The sequence below is a fragment of the Hemitrygon akajei genome, chromosome 1 (assembly GCF_048418815.1).
Source record: "Hemitrygon akajei chromosome 1, sHemAka1.3, whole genome shotgun sequence".
Taxonomy (NCBI): Eukaryota; Metazoa; Chordata; class Chondrichthyes; order Myliobatiformes; family Dasyatidae; genus Hemitrygon; species Hemitrygon akajei.
The window spans coordinates 201,719,919-201,742,739 of record NC_133124.1 but is presented as its reverse complement, the minus strand read 5'-3'; positions in this window follow the sequence as shown (position 1 = coordinate 201,742,739).

The following is a 22,821-nucleotide window of genomic DNA, read 5'->3' as shown; positions in this document are numbered from 1 at the left end:
ACGAAGCTTCAGGCTGTGACTGTAATGTTGAAACAGCAACTGACTGTGGAGGGAGTGATATCTTGTCTCAGATAGATTTGAAGAATGCACATTGAAGTGGCAAATGGAAATTAATGCTGGGAAATGTATGATAATACGTTTTGGTAAAAGGAGCAATAGTGTGGACTATTATCTAAATGGGGAGAAGGTTCAAACATCGGAGGTGCAGAGGGACTTAGGAGTCCTCGCGCAAGACTCTTAGAAGGTTAATTTACAGGTTGAGGCACTGGTGAAGAAGACAAATGCAATGTTGGCATTTATTTCAAGGGAAATAGAATATAAAAGCAAGGAGATAATGCTGAGCCTTTATAAGATACTAGTCAGTCTGCCCTTGGAGTACTGTCAACAGTATTTCTCTCCGTATCTCAGAAAGGATCTGTTGTCGTTGGAGAGAGTCCAGAGGAAGTTCACGAGGATGACTCTGGGAATGAAGGGTTGACATAGAAGGAATGTTGGGAAGCTTTGGGCCTGTACTCACTGGAATTTAGAAGAATGCACGGGGGAGCTCACTGATACCTAACGAATGTGGAAAGGACTAGATAGGATGGATGTGGAGAGAATGTTTCCTATGCAGTGGGTATCCAAAACTAGAAGGCACAGTCTCCAAAATGAGGGGTGATATTTGAGAACAGAGTTAAGGAGGAATTCTTTTAGCCAGAGAGTACTGAATCTGTAGAATTCTTTACCACAGAATGCAGTAGAAGCCAAATCCGTGGGTATATTTAAGGTGGAAGTTGATTGTTTCCTGATTGGTCAGGGTATCAAAGGATATCGTGAGAAGGCTAAATGTAGGGGGTTGAGTGGGATCCAGGATCAGCCATGATGGAATGGCAGAGCAAATTCGATGGGCTGAATGGCCTGTTTCTGCTCCCATGTCTGATGCAATCTGGATGAGCATGTCGCAGTTGTTACTGACTTCATTAAAACCTGTGTGTCTGAAAGTTTGCCTACGTAAACTTGCTGTACATTCCCAAACCAAAACCTGTCGATGAACCAGGAGGTCGTCGGCTACTTCGGGCTAGATCTGTGGCATTTAAATCTGGTGACCCAGGTGTGTACAAAGAAACCAGGTATGACTTGCGGACGGCTGCTCAACCGTGATTGAACAATTGCAAGTGAGTTTGGAAGTGACATTGGATGAACGTCAACTTTGGGGGGTGTGCAGGTCATTACGTCTTACAAAGCAAAACCCAAAAGCAGGAATAGGAGTGATGCTTCATTACCAGATGAGCTCAACGCCTCTTATGCCTGCTTTGAAAGGTAGAATGTAACTATAGCTATGAAGATTCCTGCTTCAGCTGATGACCACTTGATCTCTGTCACGGAAGACGATGTCAGGCTGTCTTTTAAGAGGGTGAACCCTAGCAAGGTGGGAGGCCCTGATGGAGTACCTGGCAAGGCTCTGAAAACTTGTCTAAACAGCTGGCGGATGTACTCAAGGACAATTTCGAACTCTCACTGCCACGGTTGGAAGTTCCCACATGTTTTAAAAGAACAACAATTATACCTGTGCCCAAGAAGAGTAGTGAGAGCTGCTTTAATGACTATATACTAGAAGCACTCACATCTGTGAAATAGTGCTTTGAAAGGTTGGTCGTAAGACCATAAGACATTAGAGCAGAAATAGGCCATCTGGCCCTTCGAGTATCCTCCGTCTTTCAATCATGGCAGATCATTTCTTTTTATCTCCTCGTAAATCCCAGTTCCCGGCATTTTCCCCACAACCTTTGATGCCATGTCTAATCCAGAACCTATCAATCGCTGCCTTAAATACACCCAAAGACCTGGCCTAACTAGAAGACCGCAATATTAGTAACAATATCTCCTCCTCACTGATGATCAACACTGGTTCACCTCAAGGGTGTGTGCTAGCCCACTGCTCAACTCTATCTATACCTATGACTATGTGGCGAGGCATAGCTCAAATGACATCTATAAATTTGCTGATGATACAACCATTGTTGGCAGAATCTCAGATGGAGATGAAAGGGCATACAGGAGCGAGATGTACCAGTTGGTTGAGAGGTGCGGCAGCAACAACCTTGCTCTTAATGTCAGCAAGACCAAAGAGCTGATTATGGACTTCGGAAAGGATTGGATGAGGGATCGCTGCCTTGGAAGGCAGCGTCCATTATTAAGGACTCCCATCATCCAGCACATGCCCTCTTCTTATTTTTACTGTCAGGAAGGAGGTGCAGAAGCCTTAAGGTACACAGTGAGGAAGACATTGAACCCATGAACACTTCCTCATTTTTAATTATTTGTCTTAGCACTATTTTTAATTTAACTGTTTAATATTTACGCATTAATAAGTTGAGTTTTATTCTCCTCATTATAGGGAGGATGTGGAAGCTTTCGAGAGCGCGAAGGGGCGATTCGCCAGGATGCCACCTCGATTCAGGCGTACATGATGATCGAGTGGACAAGCAGAGAGTTTTTCCCAGTGCGGAAATGGCTAGTACAAGGGCCATAATTTTAAGGTGATTGGAGGAAGGTTATGAGCGTTGGGGAGGGTGGTTTGTGATTTCAGAAGTACGTCCTTTACACGGGTTTTGATGGTGCGTGGAACATGGTGGCAGAAGCAGACATGTCAAGAATACTCTTTGGTAGACATATGGATGATGCGGAAATGGTGAGCTGTGCAGTACGGAAAGTTTAGAGTTGTTATTTTATCCTAGAGTAGGATAAAATGATGATACAACATCGTGAATCGAAGGGCCTGCAGTGTGCTGTATTGCTCTGTGTTCTATATTCTAAAGAAAAGGTTGGAGGAACTCAGTGAGTCAGGAAACATTGGTGGAGGGATCTGATAATGTTCTCTGAATCTGCATATTGTTAGTTGCAGTCCGGGACAGCACGTTCGGGAGGCAGAACCTGGCTCTTCCCAACTGTCCGAGTGGCTCAGTTCCATGGTGCGTCGGAACAGAGTCAGCATCACAAACCGGCTACACCAATGGGCCACTCCACTCCCTGACAGCACACTGACCAAAGCCTCTGTACGTGGCTACTGCAGATTCGAAGCTACCATGCCGATGTATTGAAAAAGTCTCTGGGACGATCTGTGCAGATGTAGAGTACAGTATGTGTGTTCGGGATCAGGGGAGGGTGGTGGGGAAATCTCAAATGCCGTAGCGAGTGAGCAGTCCTCCACCGTTCCGCACATACGATCCGATGCCGAAGAACGAACTAGCAGTGCCGGATTCGAGTGGGTGTTACCCATCCCAGAGAGGGTGTCGCATCGGCCGGAAATGCATTGAAAAATTAATTGTCATTCTAGAGGGAACGGCCCAAACCAGCAGTTCCAACCATTCTCGATAGAAATCCGAGAAGAATTAGACAATGATGCGGGACTGGCATCCGGATAGTGAACTGTGAGTGAGGGAGGGCAGGGGTGAATTGGATGGGAGGCAGTAATATCACATCGACAGTAAATAACAGAGTCACACAACACCGATACCGGCCGTTCGTACAGCCCACAGAGACCATACTGATCATGCGACGAAAGATGAGGGGTGACCTGATAGAGGTGTATAAGGTGATGAGAAGCATTGATCGTGTGGGTAGCCAGAAGCTTTTTCCCAGGGCTGAAGTGGATAACACGAAGGGGCATAGTTTTTTTTAAAATTTTTTTATTAGTTTTTCAAAACATTTTACAAAATTAAAAACCCCAAATCCCAATGAGGAGCATTAATACAGAGCAAGGTTAAGCATACAATAACAATATGCTACAGAGGAAGAGAATTTAACAAAAAAGCACCTAAATTAAAGACAGGTGAGCTTAGAGTCCTCCCCAAACCCCACAACACAAGAAAAAAAAAACAACAATTCCAGACCAACCACCACACAATATAGAGAGTATAAGTCCGGACAGTCAAACTCCCAGACTGTAAATACACTTAGCAACAGAGGATAATAATGCCTACTACCAGAAAAAAAAGGGAGCTGAAAGCAAGGGACCGAAAAGAAAAAAAAACCCTAGTCACGAGGAAGGTTATGAAAGTACTCGATAAAAGGCCCCCAGATCTTATGGAACTTTAAATCCGAATTGAGAACTGAATAATGAATTTTTTCGAGGTCCAAGCAGGCCATAATGTCGTTAAGCCATTGTGCATGAGTGGGCGGGGCAACATCTCTCCATCTAAGGAGGATCAAGCGTCTCGCCAGGAGAGAGGCAAAGGATAGTATTCGGCATTTGGTCGGACCCAGACATAAATCTGTCTCGCCCCAAAAACCGAACAGAGCAATTAGAGGGTTAGGTTCTAGGTGCTGATTCAGAATACCCGATAGTCTAGTGAAGACATCTTTCCAGAATTTCTCCAAGCTAGGACAGAGCCAGTACATATGGATGAGAGAGGCCACGCCCCTCTTGCATTTATCACAGAGCGGACTAATGCCAGGGTAGAATCGAGATAGTTTAGATTTAGACATATGGGCTCTATGAACAATCTGAAACTGTAAGAGACAATGGCGAGCACATAGAGAGGTTGAGTTAACCGATTTGAGAACTGAGTCCCAGCTCTCCTCGGATAAGGAGATATTTAAATCCTGCTCCCAGGCCATTTTAATTTTATCCACAGGGGCCCATCATAAGGCTGCTAGTTTATCTCGGATAATTGAAATTAAACCTTTACCTAGTGGATTAATGGAGAGAAATAGGTCCATAGCATTTTTCGCAGGCATTTCAGGAAAGTTAGGAATTAAAGGAGCAGTAAAGTGTCGGATTTGGAGATATCTGAAAAAGTGAGCGTTAGGCAGGTTGAACTTAACAGAGAGCTGTTGAAAAGAAGCGAAGCGGTTATCAATGAATAGATCTTCAAAATGTCTAATGCCCTTCCTGTACCAAACATGGAATGCTGAATCGAACGTGGTAGGTAAAAAAAGGTGATTATGTGCGACAGGGCTAGAAATGGAAAACCCCTGGAAACCATAGCATTTCCTGAACTGAGCCCATATACGCAAAGTGTGTCTAACCAGAGGATTAGCTATTGATCTGGGCAGACTGCTAGGGAGTGCAGAGCCAAGAAGTGCAGATATAGATACTTCTTTAGTGGAGCTCAACTCCATTGCCACCCAGTTAGGGCACTCAGGTTGACCGTGGAAGAAAGACCAGAAGGCAGCACAACGTATATTAGCTGCCCAGTAATATAAGCGGAAGTTAGGTAAAGCCATGCCACCCTCTTTTTTTAGATTTTTGGAGGTGGATTTTATTAATTCTAGAGCGCTTATTCTGCCACAGATATGACAAAATAATAGAGTCTAAGGAATCAAAAAAAGATTTAGGAATAAAAATTGGGATAGATTGAAATAAGTATAAGAATTTGGGGAGAACATACATTTTGACAACATTGATACGACCTACCAAGGACATAGATAGAGGTGACCATTGTACCAGACTCTGTTTTGTAGCATATGAAAGATTGACAAAGTTTTCACGAAAGAGATCTTTAAACTTCCTTGTGACTGTGATTCCAAGATAAGTAAATTGATTATGGACTACTTTAAAAGGGAGATCACGAAATATTAGTTCTTGTGCTTCTTTATTAATTGGGAAAAGTTCACTCTTATGTAAGTTGAGTTTATAGCCAGAGATCTGGCTAAACTGGTCAAGAAGTGAAAACATTAGAGGTAAGGATGTAGACGGATATGAGAGAAAGAGTAGTAGGTCATCAGCATAGAGAGAGACTTTGTGCTCAACATCCCCTCTCCAAATCCCGGTCAGTTCAGGACATTTTCGGAATGCTATCACCAGAGGATCTATCGCCAAATCAAAGAGAAAGGGACTTAAGGGGCATCCCTGACGGGTGCCACGTTTGAGATTGAATACTTGGGATTTCTGAAAGTTAGTTAGAACAGAAGCAGTAGGACACAGGTACAGCAATTGGATCCAAGAGATGAAACTTTGGCCGAGGTCAAATTTTTCTAAGACTGCAAAAAGGTAGTTCCACTCTATACGATCAAATGCTTTCTCTGCATCAAGGGAGATAACACATTCAGGAGTCCCAGTTGGAACTGAGTATAAAATGTTAAATAGACGCCGAATGTTAAAAAAAGGGAGATGGTTTTTAATAAAGCCTGTTTGGTCATCAGAGATAATGGAGGGAATAATGGTTTCTAATCTATGAGCCAACACTTTAGCTAAGATCTTTACATCAACATTGAGCAGAGAGATCGGCCTGTACGAGGAACACTCTGTTGGGTCTTTGCCCTTTTTAAAAAGAAGAATAATAGATGCCTCATTGAAAGAGGGTGGCAATTTGCCATAGTTAAACGAGTCAGATAATACTGAAAGTAACTGAGGAGAAAGAAGTGAGGAGAATGATTTATAAAATTCCACAGGGAACCCATCAGGTCCAGGAGATTTCCCTGAGGACAGTGCAGAAATTGCAAAAGATATTTCTTCTAGTGATATAGGGGCATTAAGTTTGGCTTTGAAATCAGATGAAAGTGAGGGGATATTCAGATTCTGTAAAAATTGATCCACAGAGATATTGTCATTCAGGGATTCAGAGGAATAAAGCCGAGAATAAAAATTTTTAAATGCGTCATTAATTTCTAAATGATCCGATGTAAAGTCTCCGTTCTCCTTCCGGATCTTTGTAATATGTTGTTTGGCTTTAGAATGCCTCAGCTGATTGGCTAGGAATTTACCAGACTTATCCCCATGAATGTAAAACCGGCTCTTGCTTTTGAGAAGTTGACGTTCGACAGGTTGAGTGGACAGAAGGTTAAATTTAGTTTGGAGTTCAAGGCGCTTCTTGTATAATTCAGGGTTCTTAGTTTGGGCATATAATTGATCGACATCTTTAATCTGGTTAATGAGGTCTGCTCGATCTGCACGGGATCTTCTATTGAGATTTGCTGTGTAAGAGATTATTTGACCCCTCAAATATGCTTTCATGGCATCCCAGGCAATCTGGGATGGCACTTCAGGTGATGTATTAGTGTTGAAATAGAAGGTTATCTGGTCTTTAATAAATTTTACGAAATCATCATCCGATAATAAAGTTGAATCGAACCGCCAGTGTTTGTTCCTCTGAGGGAGACCGGGAAAGTTCAGAGAGAGGGTAATTGGGGCATGGTCAGAAATCAGTATACTCTGATAGTCACAAGTGTGGGCAAATGGGATAAGTTGGTTATCGAGTAGGAAATAGTCAATTCTAGTGAAGGTATGGTGAACATGTGAGAAAAAGGAATAATCTCTCTCCGTAGGATGGAGGAAGTGCCATATATCAGAGATACCAAAATTAGAGAGAAACGACTGAATAGCTGAGGCAGATTTGGTAGGTGGTCTGGTAACAGAGGACGATCGGTCCAGTTTAGGATCCAACCAACAGTTAAAGTCACCACCCAATATAAGAGAGTATGAGTTTAAGTCTGGTAGTGAGGAAAAAAACCGTTCAAAAAAGTTAACATCATCAAAGTTGGGGGCATACAGGTTTGCTAGTGCAACTTTAGTGTTATATAGTTTACCAGAAACAATAATAAAACGGCCATTTGTGTCCGATATTTTATTATGGAGTTCAAAAGGAATATTTGAGTTAATAAGAATGGAGACTCCCCTAGCTTTAGTGGCAAAGGATGAATGAAAATGCTGACCCGCCCACTTGGACAGAAGCCGGGAGTTATCGAAATAACGAATATGAGTTTCTTGGAGGAAAGCAATGTCAGCTTTGAGTTGTTTAATATGTGAGAATACCTTCCTCCTTTTAACAGGGTGGTTCAGTACCTTTACATTCCAGCTCACAAATTTAAGTGCACTAGCCATTATCAATTACTAATGCATAAAAGGCAGCAGACATATAAAAAATCAAGCGGTACAATAGCAGTCTGGGAGCAGAAATGTAAACATAGATTCGTAAGGTCAAAATATAAACATGTCCTAAACAATAAAGAAATGTTGGAACTGGAAAACCCAACCCACCCACACAACCCAAAGCTAGACGGCTACCAAAACAAGTAGCTAGCTCTACCAAAAGAATTAACCCAAATACAACTTCCAGATCTGTGTCATTGACAGCAGTCCCGTATAAATGTTATAACAAACAGTAACTAGTTTATGCACTAGAAAACATAACTACAGATTAGAACACCTTCTGCCGAGATATACAACTTAATACAGAGAAAATCGGAAGAAAACCAAAACTAACCTACCCGCGAAATATTATAGAAGGATAAAGTAAGAGAAAGGGAAAAAAAGGTAAGAAGGAAAAAGAAAAAAAGAGGAAGGGGAAAATTATAAATTCAAGACGAGTATTTATCAACCGTTTACCGAGAAGGGAGAAAAAAACATTCAGAGAATGGAAAAAAAAGGGGGTGAAGAAAAGAAAGAGATAAAATAAATAAGTATTTAAAACAGAGGAAAAATAAATCAGCAGTTGAACTGTGAACCGACAAACAGGGAAGCCTTCACTAAAGACTTCAAACCTCCAAAACAAGTTAGATTTAGTTGTAGAACTCTGTAGGTAAAGTTATACAGAGGTGAAAATAGATTACACACACACCAAATCCCGGGAGAGATTGTCAACAGCCTTTAGAGTTTCAGTGAATAATGTCTGAGTGATTCAAGTGAATTCCGAGTCCAGAGAAAGTAGTTTTACTACGAGGAGTACTTATCCACCATTTTAGGAAGTCCGATCAGATTCCGAAGATGACTGGATAGCCGGAAGACTTGCCACAAACGCTTCAGCTTCCCTCGCTGATTTGAACCACTTGAATTCCCCGGTATTAAACTTGATTCTTAGGTCAGCAAGATTACGAAAGGAAGGTTTGAAACCACGATCAAAAAGCACTTTCATTACGCCTTTATACTCAGCGCGCATCTTTAAGGTCTGGGGTGCAAAATCTTCCACAAAGCGAATGGTTGTATCCTGGAAAGAAAAAGAGCCTCTGCGACGTGCCTCCACAATCAGACTGTGTTTTACCTGGTATTGATGGAAACACAAGATTACTGGTCGCGGACGGGTGCCCAGAATTCCGGGGGGGGGGGGGACGTTAACTCTGTGTGCCCGTTCGAGCTCGGGCGGCTTCGGAAGCAAATCTTTCCCGAATAACTCACAGAGAAACTCGGCAAAAAACTTCACGGTTGACCCCTTCTCAGTCGCCTCTGGTAATCCCAGAATTCTGATGTTGCAGCGTCTGCTGCGATTTTCGAGATCCACCATTTTGGAAAGAAGTTTATTAGATTTTTCCTCTAAGCTGGAACAGAGAGTCTCCAAGTATCGAACCCGACTTTCTAAAGCTTCAGAAGTCGAATCGATGCGAGATAAGTGTTCAGCATGTTTGTCCACTTTATCGCTGTTCCGATCCAGTTTGTCTTCTAACTGTTTGAAAGCGGTTTTAATTTCCTTTAAGATTTCGTCTCGGAGATTTGCAAGCGCCTCCATCGTCACGTCCGACGAGGTCGTAGTTTCTTTTCTCCCGGATTTAGAACTCTTGCTAGACATTGTAGGTTAGATATATTCACAGGCAAGTAAGAGATACCGAAATAATTCCTATCTAAGCTTTATAAAATGGAGACATTTAGTGAAAAGGTAGCGACAGTAACGGAACAAAAGTTAGGAGCAGCTAAACAATCGCCATCTTACTGGAAGACCCACGGGCATAGTTTTAAGGTGCTTGGAAATAGGTACCAAGGGATTGTTAGGGGTAGGTTTTTCACACAGAGAGAGGTAGATGCGCGGAATGCACTGCCGGCGGCGGTGGTGGAGTCAGATACAATAGGGTCCTTTAAGAGACTTTTAGATAGGTATATAGAGCTTAGGAAAATAGAGGGCTCTGCGCTAGGGAAATTCTAGGCAGACTCTGGAGTAGGATACATGGTCGGCACAATATCGTGGGCTGAAGGGCCTGTAATATGCTGTAGATGTCTATGTTCCTGGTAACTTCCCTTAGTTTAGTGGGATCTCTCGGGTCGCATGGAGAATCGGCACACTTCACACATACATACCCTGTGGTCAGGATCAAACCCAGTCCCTTACAGCTTTGTTAGCTGTGGCAGACATGGGAACTGTGGCAGAGGGATGGTCTGGGGTGGTGAGTAAAGCAGGAGGTAAGGCTGCAGAGAGATGCTAATGCCTGTGAAGGGTTGGAAGGCGACGATGTGTTTAGGATGGGGCTTAAAGAGAAAGTGAGGGTCAATTGGGAGCGAGCAGCGCAGCCTCCATTCAGCAAGGACGGACTATCGCAGCAAAAGTCTTAGCTGTAAGCGCTGGATGAAAGGAGCTTATCCCTTCTCTGCCCACCTGTGAACCGCTGCGCCTCTCTCAGTGGACGATTAGGACGTTTCGGGTGGATGTGAATGTTTGGCAGTCAAATTGAGAGTGCTCAAGGGGGCAGCACTTGTTCTATCATTGAACCACCTCATACCTCACTATCTACCTAAAGACACATTTAATTGTTCCCGTCCCCTGTCGCTTGGTTCCATTGATTTACTGAAAACAACTGACTTCGAGTTTCAATTCAAAGGCCAAAGATGTCTGAAGCAGAGAATTTGAAAGGTTCTTCACTTTCTGGGTGAAAACATTACTCATCTTTTCAGTCTCAAATCGCCTTTCTCTGGTCGCCTTTATCTATGAGTGTGATCGCTGATCCGAGACACCAGTCATGAAACATAAGGGACCTTTTATTCTCCATGCTTGCTCACGATAATTCCAGACTTGAGAGCATTATTTATCGAGACAGAGAAAGAAGGAGCGGCAATTTCCACTATATGGATGGAGCGTTTGCGGTGAGGTTGGAGATGCCTTACATGTTAAGAGTGGAACATCGGAGGATGTTGCGTTGGAAGAGCGGAAGCAGATGGGATGTACGGCGGCAAAATTTGAGACCATGTGTGTTATGGAAAGTAAGACAGCAAGCTGCTCCTATTGACCGTGATATCGAGATCCCGAACTTATACAATTAAATTGGCCCACGGGACCGAAATGTGACTCGAGGGAAACCTTCAGTTGCATACCGCGTGCTTCAGGTCTGGAATGAACTCCAGTGCAAACAAATTCAAACTAGAATTGGATCTTTTTTTTACAAGTCAATGCAAGTCTGACTCTCATCTAAACAACAACGTCGCCTGTGCCAAGTCCCGTTGTAGAATTAGAGCTCATCTGAAATATATGAAACACGACGTCTGCTGACAATTAGTCGATATGTGAGATGATCCTGTGCACGATTTGGGAGCCATGATTCTCCGCAAGCATTGCGACAGCTTACGTGCTCGTCATTGGCCGCAATATTAACTGAGCGCGCGACTGGGCAGCGTGCCCCGCGAGTTCCCGGAAAACAGTGATACCAGTGCCATCGACCGGCACGAGGCTGGTTTCTACAATTGGCCGCAACTGCCACCGGCCCCTCAGCTCAGCTGGCAATTAAAACAAGATCTGTTTAATTATTTCCCAAGGCTCAATAAACCAGTGGTGAATGGTGCGGTCAAACCCTGTTGCGAAACAACATAAATATTGCGGGGAATATTGCATGCACCCTAGAGGTGTTTGACCCTGGTAAACATTTCTCATTAACTTATTTGCAGTGGAAGCCAGGTGACAACGAGAGGAAGAAGTTCTGCCACGTAGCAGATTTTTGCTTCTCTCCTGGGACATTTCGTGGAGTTTGTTTAGCTCAACGTTCATATAGGAGAGTGACATCACGAGTCATCTATCTTCAATATTGGGATATCCCACGTCGCATTTGTCTTCAGCGGCTCTCCCACCCGCCAAAGCAAAACAGTCCTTTCCAGTCCCGAAGGAGGGTCTCGTCTCGAAATGTCAGCTGTCCTTTCCTCTCCATAGTAGATGTGGCTAGGCTAGCTGAATGCGCGTGCGTTCGCTACGACCAAACCCTGTGCGTAAATGGAATGAACCTTGGTGGATGAAGAGTCAAAACAGAACTAGGTACATTGTAGGAAGAATGTCAGTACAGATCCATGGTGAAGATGAGTTCGGTGTCATGCTGCCCTGCGGTTAACTAAAACAGTGTCAGTCCAAGTGACCAATCAGCGGTCAGACTAGCTGAGTTCCTCCACCACTTTCGGTGCTTTCCAAACCGTACGGAAAGTGAAGTAACTTCACTGCAGCCAAATACGAAGTGCTGCAGTTCGGGTGGACAAAGAAGGGGTTTGTAACTCCAAACAATGAACCTATTTGAAAGACAGATAAGAAAGCCCGAGAAATACGTGGAAACTTCGTTTTCACTTCAAGCCAGATACGCATTTATGACGATGAAGTCCACCATTCACGAACTTTTGCGTATAAAGCATAATGAATTATTTAAATGAAAATATTGTTTTATCGAACAAAGTATCTATATTATTGGTCATAATTCTGTCCCAATTCTGATCCTGTATTTTATGGGCTTATAAAACATAGAAAAATAGAAATCCTACAGCACAGTACAGGCCCTTTGGCCCACAATGTTAGAACATAAAACAAAGAACAATACAGCACAATACAGGGCCTTCAGTCCAGAATGTTGTGCCGACCCTTAAACCCTGACTCCCATATAACCCCCACAAATTAAATTCTTCCATATACCTGTGTAGTAGTCTCTTAAATTTCACTAGTGTATCTGCCTCCACCATTGACTCGGGCAGTGCATTCCACGCACCAACTACTCTCTGAGTAAAAAACCTTCCTCTAATATCCCCCTTGAACTTTTCACCCCTTACCTTAAAGCCATGTCCTCTTGTATTGAGCAGCGGTGCCCTGGGGAAGAGGCGCTGGCTGTCCACTCTATCTATTCCTCTTAATATATTGCATACCTCTATCATGTCTCCTGTCATCCTCCTTCTCTCCCGAGAGTAAAGCCCTAGCTCCCTTTATCTATGATCATAATGCATACCCTATAAACCAGGCAGCATCCTGGGAAATCTCATCTGTACCCTTTCCAATGCTTCCACATCCTTCCTATAGTGAGACGACCAGAACTGGACACAGTACTCCAAGTGTGGCCTAACTAGGGTTTTACAGAGCTGCATCATTACCCTGCGACTCTTAAACCCTATCCCTCGACTTATGAAAGCTAACACTCCATAAGCTTTCTTAACTACCCTATCTACCTCATACAGTCATGAGAGCAGTGACAAAAGATAGATGATCCGTTACCCCTCTTAACACGATTCTCATTACTTCTCCCTGTAACCTTTGACTCCCTCACTAATCAACAATCTATCAATCTCCACTCTAAATGTACTCAGTGAGTTGGGCTACACAGCTCTCTGTGGCAATGAAGTCTACAGATACGCCAGCACTATTGCAACCAGCCTCTCTACATCCGCTCTATTAAGGCCTTTCAAAATTCGTTTGGTTTCAATGAGGTTATTCCTCATTTTTCTGAGTTTCATGATTTCTCATGATTTCTGCAGCTGTGAGGCAGCAGCTTTACTCTCTGCAGCCCTTCCTTCACTCTTGCCCAGCACCGTAAACCAGGCTGGACGGTGTTCTCTGAGAACCATTTGAAGCCACTTGTGTAATTGACGAATGAATGGAAATGAGAGAGAAATGTAGGGTAGCTCTAGTCTAGCCATTTACTTGAACTAAACTCCTCTTGCCCTGTCCCTTCCCTTTCTCCCATTGTCTACTGCCCACTCCAATCGGATTCCTCCTTCGTCAATGGAAGTGTCCGTTTATCTTTTCCACTTATCTCCCACCTTCTGACTCATCCGTCTCTCCCACCCACCTTGTTTCATCTCTCAACTTTTAGCCTAAACTCCTTCGCTTCTCCACGCACCCTCCACCCTTCGCATGCCAACCACCACCACCACCACACATTCTTATTCTGGATTCTTATCCCTTCCGTTCCAGTCCTGATTAAGTGTCACAGCGCAGGACGCCCATGTTTTATTCCGCTCCATAGATGCTGCCTGCTCTGCTGAGCTCCTGCATCATTTTGTGTGTGTTACTCTGAATGTCCAGCATCTGCAGAATCTCTTGTGTTTGTTAACCGTTGATTATTCATTTTTTCTCCATGTGGCCGCTTTTCAAAAGTGGACACATTGATCCTCACCGGACAGAAAACCGGAGTTATCCCATGGCCAAACTCACACGGGAAAGAGAAATTTGAAATAGTGTTTGCATCCCGGACATCTTTCACTTTATGCAGTCATTTGCATTTGAATATCTGGAACGCGAATGTGGAGAGTGCGGGGAGGCGAGGGTGGTGAAGTGTTGGGGTGGATGGCGGCGGGGCGTTTTGAAGTAGGCCTCCCAGTATCTTCTCCCGCAATCACAACCACCCGAAAGTTGGGATTTCGGTTATTGAGACAGATGGGCCTGATTTCAACTCTTCCATTTCCGCCTGCGCTGCTCAGAGGGAGTAGAGTTGGAGCTGCATTTCCCAGCCGAGCCTGAGGTGAGTCCACCTACCACCCCAGGGAATGCACCCCGAGGCAATTGTTATTCAGCCCTGAGCACATTTCTTTATTTATCACCCATTGCTGTGATTAGAAAGGGGAAATGAGAGACTGCAGATTCTGCAATGCGGATCAAAAACTGCCCTGTTGGTGCATTCCGGAGGCCAACCAGCGGCTGTACAGGCAAACGGATGACAGCGTGTAGGGTCGACACCCTACATAGAACCGTGAGTGTAGTGTGTATAGACTCCATATAGAAGCATGAAGGTGGGGTGAAAGGGCATGGTGAGTGATGTGTAAGTGAAGGAGATCTGAAAATATGAAGGTGCAAGTTGTGAGAGGAAAGCGTGGTGACGAAGGATAGTAGGTGATAGGCAAAGGCAATAAGGGAGGTATGATGGCAGAGCGGACCAGTAGAGAGCAGCAACGTTGAACGAAGGTAAAATAAACGAACTCGGCTATGTGGGGTAATCAGCTGCTCGACTTGGGAGCCATTATGCCCCGTAAACATGATGACAGCTAACCTGCTCTTGCAACTGACACAAAATGCTGGTGGAACACAGCAGGCCAGGCAGCATCGAAACGTCGACAGTGCTTCAGTCCTGACGAAGGGTCTCGGCCCGAAACGTCGACAGTGCTTCTTCCTTCCGATGCTGCCTGGCCCGCTGCGTTCCATCAGCATTTTGTGTGTGCTGCTTGAATTTCCAGCATCTGCAGATTTCTTCGGGTTTGCGTTTTTAACCTGCTCTTGATTGGTCGCAAATCCTTTACGCAGGAGACTGGACAGAGTGCCCCGTAAGTGACTTCAAGAGTCATCCCATTTGCCTTCAGCGTCTCTGCCATCCGCTGAAGAAAACAGTCATTGGCTCTACCCAGTCAAGGGTCTCTTCCCAGAATGTCAACTGTTCATTTCCTTCCACAGATGCTAACTGGCTAACTGAGTTCTTCTACCACTTTCTGTGCGTCATCTACTCCCAAACCCTCCACACAAATGGAATGAGCTGTCTTTGGAAAGAATCAAAACAGAATTGTGTACATTGTTGAAAGAATGTCATTTACAGGATTCATAATTCACAGTACATAATGTGGGGTTGCCAAATATAAATCATTCTGTGCAGTGCCGGTGTAATGAGGCCTGGGGCTTGATATAGAGAGTTTATCAGAACCTGTATTTGTTAATCAATATCTTAATTAGTGTCGTTAAGTCCTTCTCTTTTTATTTAATCTTGTCAAGTTAATTGTGGCTAGCACATGCTTTTCGCATTCTGTGATTATTTAAGTCAGTGCCTTGGTGGGTGTATGGTGTCGGTGTGAATGAGTTGTTCGTGGTGTCGCACAGTTGCATACCTTTCTTCAGTACTGTGCAACAATTATTTTTTTTTTGTTCTTCACGTTCCTAATTAGTTTGGAAATATTACCCTGTTCCCATCAGTCAGTTTGTTCACATAAATTGTGAACGTTCTGGAACTCGATCATACTTCCCCGTGGGTGTTACGAACCCCGTAACTGGGCTACTTACCAGCAAAGATAGAGACGTCCGTTGAAGTCTGATGATACAAACACAGTCACAGTGTTTCAATATCTAACTTATGGTTTCCGTCTCTTTCTGGGGATCTTGCCGTTCCTCCGCACTTGGGTCCTGTACTCCGGGAGCGCAGCGTAACAGTTGGGACTTACCTATTGGAAAGATGTAATGACATTGAAACACACTTAAAATTTACGGGGATGTTGCCGGGACTTAATTCCATGACGCACTGTAAAAGTTGAATAGACTTTATTCCCTGGACCTTAACTCACGAGGGAATATTTGATCGAACCATGGAAAATTTTGAGGGATATTAATAGAGTAAATCAAGCAGGCCTTTTTGCGAAGCAAAAGAAACACGACTCGACTTCATATCAACCTACCTATGTTTGGAGATTACTATTGCTTCCCCTATTTGTACGAATAGCCAGTATACTTCTAAGTCAGGCCTATATGTTGAGCTCTGTGCTTAAAGGCGACTCTCTCCCCACCCCCCATCAACCCTGTCCAAAGCTCGGAACCAATCGTTCTATCCAGTCGCTCCACCTCGCGTGCTTTACCGCTGGAAATCAATTAATAGTAAGACATGGATCGGCTTGTGATTCCTGGTTTCCCATGTTACGAAGGTGAAGTAACTCTGAGGGGCCGAACGGTACAAAGTCGCCCCCCTCCTTTTTGAGAATCGCAAGATCGCTATTATTTCGGGTCTGGGACCCAGGAAATGAGAGAGATACACATCATGAGAGAGGGAGACGAAGAATATACAAAGTTTGGAATGTCTCCAGACATCAGCAGAACTACTGCTATTGTCTCTTGGAGAAGGAATTGTGTATTGAGTACTGTACTATTCATTGAAACCCCTCAGGGGACAACCAGAGTGGGCTGGTTGAGGGATTGCATCATCCCAACCTGATTGACATCTGAGACCCCGTGAGTAAGGATAAAAGAGGGTCTGGGGAACAACCCCTTCAGACGCACCAGGAGAAACGCCAGAGATCCCGTGATAGCGTTTTATAGCAAAAGCCGGTGGGGGCTCGTGTGCGTCCTCCCTTGCCTGGTTGGCGAGCTCACCACGGAAGAACGGTTTAGTTAAAGGAGAGGTCACAATTGAACGGCCACGACAACGAGACACCTGACGGTTCGAAATCATAAAGGAAGGTTGGAAAAAAACCCGTAGCGGTAACTGTTCCCATCCTATCTCGCTCTCTCTCTCCAACAGTTGCAACACAGCGGTCCCCAACAGCTGCAGCCTGCATGAACTGAACGAACTTTATATTTCCATCGGACAATGGACAATTCATTATCCCCTAGACAACGATAGAGCTTATTTCTTATTGATTATTATTATAATACCCGCACTTTTAGATTTAGTATTGACGACGTATATTATCTGTATATTTGCATTGATATTATTTTTGTGTATTTTTACTAATAAATACTGTTAAAAATAGTATCATCAGACTTCAACGGACGTCTCTATCTTTGCTGGTAAGTAGCCCAGTTACGGGGTTCGTAACACCCACGGGGAAGTATGATCGAGTTCCAGAGCGTTCACAATTTATGTGAACAAACTGACTGATGGGAACAGGGTAATATTTCCAAACTAATTAGGAACGTGAAGAACAAAAAAAAGTAATTGTTGCACAGTACTGAAGAAAGGAATGCGATTTTCCATTTTCCAACCGAGACTGGATTTTGCCTACTCCAACGACAAGAAATACACACCGGAATGTCTCACCGATGACCACAATGTTATTCAGCCATGAACCTTTCACTCTGTCATCATTGGCCTCTTAAGAACTTAAGCAATAACAGGTAAAGTTGAACGACCAGCGTGGCAGTGGAACTGCAGAATAAAAGTTGCACTTGACTCCCTAGAGACAGATGATAGCCGCTCTGTCACTGTGGAGAACCAGTCTTGGGACGATCATGGTATGCATGAAGTAGTTGTGTGCACGCGGCTACTTACCTCGTCTTGGGTAAACTGTTTGGCGAAATTTGAGTTGCCCTATTTAACTCCTCCGAGGTTAAACAAACCAGGACACAGTGTTAGTAGCTTACCTATATCGTTCTGAGCTCTGTCTGTCTCTTGCCTCCTCTACAGAAACTCCTACTGTGTATCGCTCTGCTGCTGCTCGCTGCTCAGCTGTCGGAATCCGTTTGCAAATTTTATCGACGGGGACCAGGGAAAGGTAATTATACTCTTGACTCAGCGCTAACGCTCGCTGGGGTTGGCTCCCCGCCTGTTCCCCCGTCAGGTTAGCCCGAGGGCGTTGGAGGATGTACCCTTTCACCAGTCCTTAGCTTGGGGTGGGCTACTCTGCCGCCTTTCGGCTGCGACACTACACGGTGTCCACATGTGCACTGAAGGATTTCATTATAATTATGTGCATCCGTTCGCTTTCCTGACCAATATGTAACGCTGACCTGGAACTGAGAAAGCAAATCGTCTAGTGACGACGATTTGCTTGTTTGGGATCGTTCTGTGCCCTTATCGGAAGCCATTCTTCCCCTGCCTGAACGGGGACATTACCCAAGCGGTTTGCTGGCCGGCAATTAACTCATGTTGGAGATTAAGGTATTTGCCATGTCAATTTTTGGGCGCGCTCTCCCCGGCAGAACACCCGACACTTGGAAAAATTCACCTTTCCCGGAGCCCCTGGTACACAGTACATTCCCACCGTGAGTTCTGATTCTTTATTTCTAAGTTGACTGACCACGTTCCTGCTGTGAGCAAAACTGAGCCAAGTCAGTAACGGAGTCTCCGGGTGTCAGTCAGTTGACGGCGTCCCTTGCAATATGAACACTGTAAACTCTTCAAATCGCAATAACTCTACAGGTAAACGACGGCTGTGCGGCGAACGTATAGTTTTGTTAAATTGCCATTGGCGGCAGCTGAATTACCGGGCGCTATACCACCCTTCATCATCCCCAGCAACAAAGGTTAAATGTACAGTGGGCTTTTTCACCGAATTGATCAACTATCTCCCCCGCCCCACTTCAATGATTCGTTCAGCACCTGCAGCTTGAATGAGGCCTGGACCATTTTAGGTTGCGTGGCATCGAGTTAACCCCAGAGCCTAAGAACGCTAAGACCTGTCTTTATCTTCGACAGAGTCGAGTGCATCGGAGCAGCATAGCAGCTGTTTTAACCTATACACTGGGGAGCTGTACCCAGTAGGAGAATCATGGTTGGATCCCGTTTGCAGGAGATGCACCTGCGGTGTTAATGGCACCAGATGCTGTGTGACGTAAGTAGTCCTGCGCTGTTCAGCAAACATGGACCGACACGTGGTTTAGATCACTGAGTTCCGGTGGGTGGCTCCCGATGCCTATGAAGGAACAACCCCTGAGAAAGACTGCTGTAAGAACCTTCGACGCGTTGTACCCTTCTCTGGCCCATTGCTATCATTCTCCAAGTACACATTCAGGTGTTGTGAGAGTGGGATGAAGCAATTACACGATGAAATCACATTTCAGTTGATCCTGTACCGCAACACCTGTCCTATCCTGATATCCCCTAATCCCTTAAATATGTCTGTTGAGTTCGGTTTTCAATCACTGAGCAGCCTTTCCGATCACCTGAATCTGAGTTCCTGATTCAAGACTTCCCATGTGAAACAGGCGTAAATGCTTACTGGCCGATACTACTCACAGTGAATCCAGGTGCAAAGGTAATTTTTGCGTGATGTGGGAAGGGTTGAATGAGCTTTAGACCTAATCTGCACTGCAGGATGTCGAACCGTAACGGGGAATATCCCTTTACACTCGTAGATGTTGCTGCATCCTCCTAATGATTCCATTAGCTTGTTCGGGGTCATAAATTTATGTTTCCACGGCAACAGAAGAGGCTGTTTTGTTTAGGAGTGTGATAATAGATGTTGGAGCGAGATAAAGAGAAAAAAAGAACTTTCCGTTTAGGAAGTGAAGATACCGAGGGCATAGCATAAGGTTGTGACGAGGCCACAAGAGAGCCCGCAGTTATGCAGCAAGCGTCTCGGGTATGGACTAGACTGGGGTGGAGACAGATTCAAAGCAGGTCTATGTACATTTTTTGATGGGATTCGGTCAAGGGATTATTGAGAGGACGACTTTGATGTCTTTCTGTGCTGCGCTTCGCATGCACAGAGTTGGGCTGAATAACCCCCTGCCCTATCTATCCATCCTGTGCTTCTGAAGATCTGATATATTGATGATTGGATGGTTGATCTGTTCCCCAGGTACGAAACACCTATTGGCTACTCCGAAGATTGTGAGGCATTGTTCAATTACCAACTGTGTCGGTATCGAGTCTACCGGAAGGACAACCCAGCTATTGAATGTGAAGTCCGCAGTGGTCGTGGAAAATGAGCTGGAGTGCACAGTCAGCTCCCTTCCAATCGAGACGAAATCATCAAATTGATAAAGGAGACTTAACTCCTACATATAATGTCTGCTTCACGTTAAATATATTCATCTATTACTTTCCAATCAATATCTTGTCTATCATTTATTTGGAAGTGGGTGAGAGAGTGAAGAGTCTGAGAAACTGTCTGACGAATTTGACAAGTTAAATGTGTGAGAAACCTTAGATTGGAATGAATGAAAGTGACGGATCTAAGAAGGTGTTCATCAGCGGAGGTGTGTTTGTTCATTACCGGGTGCAGGTAAATGCATTTACCAGGGCTTGGAAGCTGTTGTTAGAGAGATCTAACTCTGTGGTAGACACGAGAAAGCAAGTGAGATAAAATGCACGTAGACAGCGGAGGAAGATAAATATCTAAGGAATAGGCAGAACAATTAAGCAAAGTGCTTCTTTGTTCATGTCATGGAAGTGAAAACACAAAATGCGAAACAGAATGCTATGATTTGTCTGGGGATGCAGCTTGGATCTGGCCCTTCGAGCTGTGACACTCCAGCTAAAACCAACAACCCCGATTTCCTGAATTTAGCCCCAATCTAATCACTGGACAATATGCAAAGACCATTAACCTGCCTGGTAAACAATCTAGACGGTGGGAAGAAATTGGAGAATCCGGGGAAAACCCATGCATCCCATAGGGAGGGTGCATAGAGTCTCATTACAGAGGAAGCTGAAATTGAACTTTTCACTCCGACATCCCGTGCTGTAATACCATCGCGCTAACTACTGTGCTGCAATGGCGAGCTGTTAATGAATGTCAACACTGTGAAATCTCAAGGATCCATGTCCCATTCTTTGAAGGAAGTTGCTGGGGATATGCGAGGGCATTAATTATCATTGTCCACAATTCATTGCATCCTGGAATTGACCCTGTAGAGTGTTGACCGAAAATATTAACAGCCCATTCACCTCTTTAGATGCTGCCTGACTCATTCACTTCTTCCAGCAGTTTTTGTTTGCAGATTTTTCTGTCCTCCTGTTTAACTTTCAATTTAGCTTTCAATAAACATTCATTTCGATTATCACCACCTTCCTTTAGTCAGCACAGGCTTACTTCAAGGATGCATGCTCAGACCAGGAGACTGGGGACGAGAGGAATATTGGATCAGAAACGATGAACTGGTGGAGCACACTGGATAAGAGAAATAGCATAATTCTGCTACTGCATCGTATGGACAGGGTCATATTTACTGATTATCCTTGCTCTCATAACGGTATGAGCAGCTACAGCTCAAACACCATGTGTAAATATATATTTGCAAGAATCTTGTTTGGCAGACAGGATGTGTACAGGAGTGAAATAGATAAGCTGGCCAAGTGGTATTCCAACAGCAACACACGCAATGAGTTTAAGACCAAGCAACTGGTTGTTGACCTCAGGAAGGAGAATTCCCCATAGTTTGGAAAGGGTGACCACCTTTCTGGCTGTCAATATCTCTGACGATCTATCATTGCCCCATCACGTTGATGCAACCATGATGAAGGCTCACCCCAGTGGCCTTAGAATGTTAGGAGCTTGAGGAGATTTGGTCCATCACCAAGGGCCGCTTTAAATTTGTAGAGCTGCAGATTCAGGAGTGTTCTGAGTGGTTGCATCATCACCACCTGGAAAGGGGCCTCCAAAGCACATGATCAAAGAGGCTGCAGAAGCCTGTATCATCAGCCAGACCTCTAAGGGACATGACTCTCCCAACGATCAAGGATATCTTCAACACGGAGTGCCTCATGCAGGCAGCATCTATCATTATGGAGCTTCGACATCTAGACATTCCGTCTTCTCAGTACTGCCATCATAGAGGTGGTACCTGATCCTGAAGAACTGCACTCAATAATTTAGGAATGAAACATAATACCATAAAAACGGGAATAGAATTGGGTTCTTTGGCCGATCGAGTATCCTCCAACATTCCATCATGGATGATCTATTATCCCACTTAACAACATTCTCCTGACTTTCCCCTGTAACGTCTGACTCCCTCACTATTCAGGAACCTAACAATCTCCACTCTAAGTATACTCAGTGATGTGGCCTGTACAGCTGTCTGTGGCAATACATTCCAAAATTGCAAACATGCTCACCAGAGCCCCTCATTCTTCTGAATCCAGCTATTGAGCGCTCCTCATGGAAACTTTTCGTTATGGAATCACTCTGGTTAACCTCCTTTGAACTTCCCCCGGTGTTGGCACACTGTTTCTTAGATAACGGGTTCAAAATATTCCAAGTGAGGACTCACCAGTGCTTTATAAAGTATCAACATTACATTCTTTTTTTATATAATCTCTTCGTTAAAATGTGCGCTAACAGCACATTTGCCTTCCCCACACCAACTCAAGCTACATAATAAACTCCAGGAAATCCTGCACAATGACTCCCAAATCATTTTGCTGCTTGGATTTTTGAATTTTCACTCCATTTCAAAAATAGTCTGTGTTTTTATTTCTTGTACCAAAGTGCATGACCATACATTTTCTAACACTGTACGCCATTTGCCGCTTCCTTGCGCATTCTGCGAATCT